Below are 7,723 nucleotides of genomic sequence, written 5' to 3' on the forward strand. Positions count from 1 at the left end.
GGCAAGCAGATGGGACACAGCGTTACTCAACAGAATGGAACTCTATGGCATAAGGCCCTTATTACGCTGGTGTAATCAATTGTTTGCAATAAAAAAATCCATATGAAAAAAACAGATTGAGAGCACCTTAAAAATAGAGTTACAGATGGTTAACACTTCCTTTGATAAGAAGGATGTGTATAATTAAAGCAACAGTAAGATTTACCTCAACACAACCTACACAATGCATATTTTTAAGAGGTCTTACAGCTTTAACCCCTTAAGGACCAAACTTCTGGAATAAAAGGGAATCATGACACGTCACATGTCATGTGTCCTTAAGGGGTTAAAAAAAAATTTAAGTTTTAAAAAATTATACAGGAGTGTATTCAAATTAGATAGTGTCTCACAGATGGTTTATTATGTTTGTTTTGTAAAGTACCACTTGTTTTAAAAAAAAAATAACGCATTTTCTCACCACATGCTCTTTTATTCTGCATTTTTTAATCCCAGTGTCTGAAACCTATTTATTTAAAAAATAAATAAATTACACAATGAAACAGACTCCCCCCTCTATGTTTATCCCATCAAGCAACAAAACAGGAGCAGAAATTAAGACAAGCTCCACGTTCGTACCACTCAATTCTTAGCCGTCTTTATCGGCAAATCTAATTTGCTATGCTTGCCGTCTAGGGTCCAATCATTTGCGCGCATGCATCTGTTAGAGCATGCCCATAGTTTTCTCCCCTTTTGCATCCAGTTACTTTGACAAATGCAATTCTGAAAGTGTGCATGCATGGATTTGAAACACACCCACAAAATATAAAGAAGATACAAAACCACACACCATAACTAATGATGGCATAAAAAACAATAAGAACCAACATTGACGGAGCCACTTGAATAGTATTTTTCGTGTAGGAAAATCACTACCACCGTTTAATTACAGCGGCACTCCACCCAAAGCTCGTCGGCATGATGAAGTGTTTTAGGGGCCTGAAGAGTCATGGTTTAATTTTACAAGTGCAAATTTCAATAGAAGTTGGCACTTACATTCACCTCGTAAACACCCCCTTCACCGGTAACCACCGCGGTCTTAAATACATTATTGCAGACCTTCAAAAGAACATCCCAACGGATGTAACAGCACTCCGAGGCGATTTACGAGACCCAACAGGCCGATTTAGCACTCTGGAAGGATGATCCCAAGCCAACAAGCAAACCATTGCCACGCTCCAACAGACCGTGCATGACCTGCAACAGCAGAACCAGAAGCATGAACACCGCTCCAGGCGGAGAAACAACCTAGAGGTTAGAGGGGTTCCAGAGGCCTAGCTACCATACATAATGAGACGCCTGTTGAAGGCCATACTGCTGCCCAGGCAAAATAAAAATATAAAAATCAGAGAGAGTTATGTTGCATCCTGCACAATGAAGAGACTATAGTCACCAAAACAACTTTAGTTTAAGCTGGTCTGGGGTGTAGATTATGACCCTGCAGTCTCAGTTCTCCCATTTAGGAGTTAAATCACTTTGTTTATGCAGCCCTAGTCACACCTCCCTACATGTGACTTGCACAGCCTTCCTCAACACTTCCTGTAAGGAGTCATCTAATGTTTATACTTCCCTTCTGTAAATTCTGTTTAATCTAGTTTTTTTTTTATCCCCGGCTTGGTTAGTCGCTTGGTGGAACCTGCACGGGTCTTCTGTGTGTGATTTTAGTTCAGTATACAGAGCACGATAAAAAAAAACTTAAAAAAAAAACTTTTAAAGTAAGTTACATCTAATTAAAAATGAAACCATTTTTAATTCATGCAGGCTGAGTCAGGAGGTGTTGCAAGGCTGCATAAACCAAAACAAAAGTGATTTTACTCCTGAAGGGTAGTGAAACTTTAGAGGCATGAGCTATATACAAAAACTACTTCATTACGCTAAAATTGTTTTGGTGAATATAGTGTCCCTTTAACCGTTTCAAATGCAACAAAACCTGCCAGGAAAGAATTCCCATTTGTTTGAATGTCAAAACAAAAAACAGATTCCATAGAGCAGGATGAGGTGCCAAAAATAGCCGGTACAAAAGTACAGCAACTGCCCAGGGAAACCGCTCCAGCCAAAACCATGGAGGCTGGATATATACAGAGAAAAGAAATATTGAGTAACGACGACAGTACAACTGCCTCACAGCTTTATCAATCCAAATATAAAAAAAAAAAAAATAAATAAAAAAAGGGAATTATTGGACAATCCCTGGACACACAAAGCTTACAGTACATTCTAGCGTGATAAGGACAGAATAAACCAGATGTCACAGGCGAGCAGTGGAGAGTTCTTCTTGCATACTTCCATGTGGACCAGTGATATTCGAAATGAGACCATTTTTTGGCGTCTACAAATTTATAGCCACACATTAAATGACTACGTGCATGTCAACATTCTACATCAGAATATCGAAGTGTGTGTGTGTGTGTGTGTAATATATATATATATATATATATATATAAAATAAAGCCAATGGACATAAAGTGATGATGCCAATGAACATTCTTGTAGCAATCATACAAAACGTTAGATAGTTACCAAAACCTAGAGAAGTCTGCTGTAGGATACCACCATTTAAAGCTTACATTTGACCGGAGATTTGGCTCGAGTAGACCAGATCTATGATACCAGCTCGCCTCTAGATAATGCTTCTTAAATGCTAAGCAAACAAGATCATGGTTAATGCGGTGATCCTGTTTATAAAAACCATTAATCCCTCGCAAAAACATTGGATGCATTTTGTTTTGTCGGGTGGCAGTAAAGCCTACAATAACAGAAGCCAGCAAAGGGGGGGGTTGCATTTCAAAAAAGTCAAATGCCAAGTAATTTGATATCCTACATCTACATATTGTTTACCGACAGTCTGTTATCTTCGAAATACCTCAAAAGCCTAGACCACAGGCAAAAGGACATTGTCTATTATATAGTGGGCTCAAAATGCTCAGTTGTACACTACTAGGCAGACCTTAAAGGTTACTCACCCTGAAGAGTCTATTACATATTTAACAGGTATTCATTTCTACTAGCCGGGACAGAGTTTTCACTTGACTATGGCTAGTGGAACTTTTGAGACTTTTTAAAATTATATAGGGCCCAGACTAGACTAAAACTTCAACGCTTCTCAGTTCTGAAAGGAGGGGAGGGGACACAACAATAAAAATACATTAGTCAATTTTGTATTTTTGGGTTACTTACAAAAGCAGTGATTAGAAAACCAAGTTTTCAAGTCAAGTTTTGAACATAATGGAAGGAGATTTTGCCAACACTGCTATTCTGGCTGAACTTTACCAAGTTTAAAATTTGGCACAGTAATTTTGGAGTAAGACTTCATACAGAGTCTAATTTTGGGTACGAGCGAGCAAAATAATCAAAAAGATGACAGACATGCAAGTTGAGCCAACACAGTGAGTGCTAAAGGGAAAAGATGCCATAGCCCCAGGGAGGCAGCAGGCAAGACAGTGAGAGGTAAAAGTAAAAACCCATGTGTCAACAGAAACTCTTGTCAAAATGTTTGCTCAGCTTGAGCCTTCCAGGTAATGCCTCCTGTGAGATTACAATACTCTTACTCAGGCCAAGCCTCCCAAGCCAGCAACGCCCAGCTATATTTCGCTTCCTACAGGGAGGCTATAACCTGGCTGTTAGCGTCTCTGCCTCACCCCGCGCCCTGCCCTTGTCTGATTACCCTTTGTAGTCGGAAGCTTTCCCATGAATAAACATGGGAGTAACCCAGCCCTTTCCTCACATGGTATGGAAAAAACACTTATTAACCCCCAAAGAGCCAAGACTTATTAAACTTATCAGAAGCCCCTTTGGGAGAAAACAGAGGTTTATTCACTAAAGTGCAGATTTATAGCTTCATTATAGATATCCACAAACACAGGTTTAGTGAAGGAGTTATAGATGTAGCAGGCCAGGTGTAATGTTTATTAGTTGCATTTGTCTAGGAGTTGGGCGATTACAGTTTCCAATAATTGCAATCAATACATTAACTTTGATTGTTCGTTTAGTGTAGAAACCGTTTATACGCAGCATATTTTAGCCAATATTTCCCAGTTAAAATACATACACGATTTTTGCAGATGCCAACAATGCAAAACACGGGTTTGCGCTTCTTGAAAATATTGGTGCCCAAAAACTGCAAGTGAACTACTGTTTGTGGAAATACAAGATGGTGTGCAAGGGAGCTGGAGGGGGGAATGTTTAAGTGGGGCTGACCTGAGCACTAGATGTTTTGTTTCAAACTGGAAATCAGACGGCTTACTGTGTCTGACTATCTAACTTGAATACAACACGTCTAAAATAAAACTTAAAATTTGTATGTATTTTTTGATCTAGCAAATTGACCAAAGGGAATTCTCAAACCAGTGGAAATTTGTTTTTGTTTTTTTTGTTTTTTAAACAAATTAAAATAACTGCTACAATTCTTTGCCATTTTTTTTTTTTTTTTTAAATTATTACTGGAAAGATATGGAACCTGCAGTTTGGTAATCCAGGTTTGACAGGTCATATGGGACAAAGTTGTAAGTTTGATCTATTTCAGTTAAAACGGGGAGCAGAGATAGTCCATGGGAATCCGATGCTTGCCAATTCATGGCGTTAGAGTGACTCAAGGAAGAATCTGTTCATTCTAAGCGATAGATCAATGACAGAGCAGGTTCAGCGACCCCCACCCACTATAGAAGCTTTTGTCAGCTGCCAACATTCCTGCTGTTTTATTAAAGGTCCAGGCTTGACTCATGCATTTGATAGACTTTGACTAAACAGTCACGCAAATAAAAAAATACCATTTATTGCACCTGTTCTTTGGCTACAATTCACCAACCACTCTGGTTCCTGTAGAGTTAACATTACACAGCGACAATATAATTGGAGACAATAACCTATTATAAAGTGCCCTTGTCCTAAAAAGGGATTTGGGTGGGGCTTTCTGCACCCAATGGCAAGAAAACCACCCCTCCCCAACCTTAACCCTTTCTACATCAAGATAAAAAAAAAAACCAAAAAAACACACCACAATTCCAGTTGGCAGGCAAAACACAAAGGCATGCAGCCATCAAAAGTCATGTGCTTCCAGATGACAAAAGGAGAATTTACCCACACGGGCAGCTATTGTCCTGCTCAATCAGCAAATCAAAGCTTTTAACTTTAGAGAATATTCCCATTAATTGCACGGTGGCTGTGGGTGAAAGTAGCATGACGGAACACAAGGTATAAAGTTCACTACAGCAAGAGGCAATGCACTTGGTTTCGCCAACACTGAAAGCAAATGGGAAGCTGCACGGACATAACCTACCATTTACACTGGTTTACTAGAATGTTCTTACTAAGATTTCATATCCACTTTGTGACAGATTATGTTCCAGGATCATATCAAAAGGATCTAACTCAACTTTTGCAGTAAATACTTGTGTAAAAATATACATAAGCCAAGTATATAGGGAAGGGGTCGGTCTCGCCTTTAAAGAGTTGTTTGAAATATAAGGAAGTAAAATACCATCTAAAATTCATACAAGTCTGACAGAAACAAAAGTCACACACAAATTGGCAAAGGTTCCCAAATTAACTGCAAGGAATGGCCATATTCAATTAGCAAAGTATCTGTTTTCATTTTCAAGCCACTGTTTAAACTATAGGTGTCTACTACACCCATTGTCAATGCACAAATGAATAGACAATAAGGTCACACCCTAAATCTAAACAGGACACCAAATTCTGTTTCTGTCTATCACTTTAATTTATTTACACCTTTTACGCAATGGATCCAATACTGCACATTGTGTTGGCGCTATTAAAATAAACAATCAAAATACGAAACCTCAAATAATGACCTGCTGGGCGGGGGATTACGTAATTTTATAATGGTAGGTTGGCTCCCACCATTAAAACATTTTAAAAGTTAAGTTTAAGAGGTATTTGTCGACCAAACCGCTACAAGTAATGTATTTTAGCATTATTTACTACATGGCATAAAGGAAGTGTTTTAGTCAGTTTAGTAAGTTGTAATGCACAAGCGTAGACCTATAATACTGATTTCTGGCCAAAACCACAGAAGGTTTTACGCAAAACAAACAAGCAACAAAAGTTAATTAGGTACAGGAATAAAACATTGTACTGAAGAATGAATTTGACAGTAACAGGTCTAAACAGATTTATCTTAAAATATTAAACTTTACATATTTAAAGAACAGCAGCATTTAATGTATGCTTTCCAAGAAGGTAGATTTGCAATGTGCACGTTGGTACCTTATAATAAAATAATGTATTGAAACATGACTTCATCTACATCATTATTTTATGCCCACACACACACACCATTAATTAGGCTTTGCACAAAACAAAAAATAAGTCTGTGACTATCAGTGTCCTCATCTGTATTATTACTAATCCAGGAAAACGATCTTACAAGGGGTTACAAAAACGTCTACTGTGCGTGTATAACAAAATAAAATCTACAGACAACCTAGCAAGGATAGGCAACCTTTGGCACTCCAGCTGTTTTTGGACTACAGGTCCCATGATGCTTTGCCAGCATAATGGCTGTAAGAGCATTATGGGAGATGCAGTCCACAACATAAGGTGAACACAAAGGTCATCAACCCCCCCCCACCTCCCCCCTTGCATGCTGTATAGGGAGCAGGGCTGGCTAACCTTTGACTTAGCTTGCCAGCCACACAATGTCTTTATACTGTTGGGCAGCACATGAAGAGAGCTGCCCTACAACATGTACTGGGGGGAGACAAGTCAGCCAATCAGTGCTGGCCAAGGTTTAACCTTGATTAAATAAGGGATCTACCCCCTATAACTGCTCTAAGAACTACATCTCTCATGATGCTTTGCTAGCCTTAGTGCTATGAGAGCATCATGGGAGATGTAGTTCTTTTCAGCAGCTGGGTGTCCTATGCTATATTATACAGGGCAGCACTTTTCATGCACTGTCTAAGGACCCCCCATACAGGGTTAGGGACACCTGCTGGCCCTGGGATAGCCCAGCTGCTGTGAACCATCACTCTGTAAAGCTCAGCCAGCCAGGGAGGGAGGGAGGGAGGGAGGGAGCAGTGCATCATGGGATATAACCCACTGCTGTGGGGGAGGACACGGACATGGGGAGCGGGGTGTCTGGAGGTCCCTTACCCCGCGGTGTGAGGCGCTGGAAGGCTACAGTTTCCGTAATCTCCGTCTCCGAACTCGCCCAGACCTCGCCACTCCGACAACTAGCCCGAGCAGCCAGCAAGCTGTCAGCGACAACACCCAGCCCAGCCAATGAGCAGCCGACTTTACTCTGACAACGCCCTCCAGCCAGGCGTATCCGCCTTCTTATTGGCTGAGGCGTCCGTCCATCACACGAACCACTCGGCGCTCGCCTCAGCCCCTGGAAAATAAAACGCGCTCCGATTGGCTGGGAGCGCAGCTCGTCCTGAGGGTACTTTTGCGCTGTGCCGCTTCTCGCCGCGGATTGGCTACAAGTTGAGAAGGTGATAGGTTATTGGCTAGTTGAAGCGTCAATAATGTACTGCTTCACCCAATAGGATGTTGTATTTTTTTCCAAAGTGTTTTTTTTTTTTCTCCTCCAAGAGGGATCGCCCTAAAGTGACGTCAGAGGCTTCACCTGTGCAGGTGAGTCAGTGTGTGTGTAGTGATGACAAATAGTCTCAGTGCCATGACTGTGTGAGTGACTGGGACAGGTCTGTGCTTTATTAGGTGTGAA

The 7,723-nt window shown here is 40.6% G+C and overlaps 1 protein-coding gene across 2 annotated transcripts in view; it reads right to left on the reverse strand.

Annotated features, from left to right (window-relative positions):
• JUP (junction plakoglobin) overlaps positions 1-7,267 on the reverse strand; it is a 60,693-nt gene extending 53,426 nt beyond the window's left edge. Inside the window, exon 1 of one of the 2 annotated variants that reach the window (XM_063459246.1) lies at positions 7,150-7,267. The gene's annotated coding sequence lies outside the window, so the exon portion shown is untranslated. The remainder of the gene's footprint in view (positions 1-7,149) is intronic. The other variant, XM_063459245.1, reaches the window with a different exon arrangement.
• Between the last annotated feature and the right edge of the window lie 456 nt (positions 7,268-7,723).

This window comes from Pelobates fuscus, chromosome 6 (genome assembly GCF_036172605.1).
Source record: "Pelobates fuscus isolate aPelFus1 chromosome 6, aPelFus1.pri, whole genome shotgun sequence".
NCBI classification, from domain to species: domain Eukaryota; kingdom Metazoa; phylum Chordata; class Amphibia; order Anura; family Pelobatidae; genus Pelobates; species Pelobates fuscus.